This window comes from Oncorhynchus mykiss, chromosome 23 (assembly GCF_057628025.1).
Source record: "Oncorhynchus mykiss isolate SJ-2025 chromosome 23, ASM5762802v1, whole genome shotgun sequence".
Taxonomy (NCBI): Eukaryota; Metazoa; Chordata; class Actinopteri; order Salmoniformes; family Salmonidae; genus Oncorhynchus; species Oncorhynchus mykiss.
The window spans coordinates 39,226,884-39,228,744 of record NC_143044.1 but is presented as its reverse complement, the minus strand read 5'-3'; positions in this window follow the sequence as shown (position 1 = coordinate 39,228,744).

The window sequence follows — 1,861 nt, the reverse complement described above, 5'->3', positions numbered from 1 at the left end:
GCAATGAGTCCTGCTCTTTATATTTCTTCATACAAACACCTACAAGGAACTAAATAAATATTCTATCTGGTTGTATATTCTGAACCACATCAAGGTCAAGAATGCACAGCGGGAAAAATGTGTGCAGTGTTTGGTTCCCTGTTCCTACCTACAAACCACTGCCCTCTAGTGGTCGTAACTATCTGATACACAATGTTGTGTCAATAGTTTACAAAGTAATCTGGGTCATAACGAAAAAAAGGATTCCTTACCCAAGGACGCCTCGACCGGTAACACCTGGAAAATAAAGAAAAACGAAGCTCTGATCTGACATAAAAACAGGCTTATATTTTGGCTTAATCGCCTTAATTAAATCGTTGGCGGTTAGTGAAAGTAAAAAGTAACCAATTACTTTGTTTATGTTCACAAAAACAAAACGCCCACTATACAATCATTCCCTAAAACAGTCAACATACGATTTCCAAATTCTGTCAAATGTGTCTGGTTTATGTTCGATGTTATATTATATAGAATCTAATGGGGTGTAGCTTGGTAGTTAAGGGTGAATATGAGGCGTACCAATTGATCGCTATTCATTTTTCCGTAGCAATTAGACCTGGATTACAAAACTTTCTCTGATATTGATCAATATTTACATTTCCCAACAGACAATCTTGGAGGTGGGTGGATATCAAATTCCTAGACACAATAAAATGATAGCACATACATTATCCCAAAATAGTGTTCAGAGGAGGCTGGTGGGAGAAGCTATAGGAGGACAAGCTCATTGTAATGGCTGGAATTAATACATGTAAAGGTATTGAACACAGAAAACACATGGAAACTTTTTGCATCTCCAACAGCATGTGACATTTCTGGGTGCATTACATTAATTCTGGCAGGAATGTGGTAAATCCTATGATTGATCTTAAATCGCTGTAGTTTCTGTCCCATGTTGTAGGAGAAGGTATGAGCATTTTCAAATATCTGTGACCAATAGTTCTCCATTTCTTCCTTTAGATCAGGTAGTTTCAATCAACCCTTGATATAACTTGCCGATCAACGTCTTTGGCGTAGAAGCTTCTTTCGTTATGTCTTCTATTCTAGATGCCCTTAGGTTCATCCAGATTTGTTGAAGCGAATTGCATAATATTTCTGAGTTGTAAGAACATAAAGAAATTGGCTTTGGATAATCCAAATCTTTCTTGTAATTGATTGAATGACAGCAGAGATCCATCATAGTACACATGCTCAAAATGTATGATGCTGCTTTGGAAGCAGAATTTAAAGGTCAACGCTGGAGGTACAGTGGGGTTATTCCAAATAGGAGTGCCTGGCGATATTGGTTCTTTCCACCTGACTTTATGTTCATTTTCCCAAATACAAATGGAATGGAGAATCATTAGATGCTAAATTTTACCCGTGATGAGCTTCGAACTCACATATGCTAAACGTTTGCGTTAATCATGTTTGCCTCAAGTAACCATCTGTCCAACATATCATACTACACTGAACAAAAATCTAAACGCAACATGTAAAGTGTAGGTCCCATGTTTCATGAGCTGAAATAAAAGATCCCAGAAATGTTCCATACACACAAAAAGTTTATTTCTAAAACAATGTTTTAATTTTACCTTTATTTAACCAGGTAGGCCAGTTGAGAACAAGTTCTCATTTACAACTGTGACCTGGCCAAGATAAAGCAAAGCAGTGCGACAAAAACAACAACACAGAGTTACACATAAACAAACGTAGTCAATAACACAATATAAAAATCTATGTACAGTGCGTGCAAATGTAGAAGATTAGGGAGGTAAGGCAATAAATAGGCCATAGAGGCAAAGTAATTACAATTTAGCATCAACACTGGAGTGATAGATGT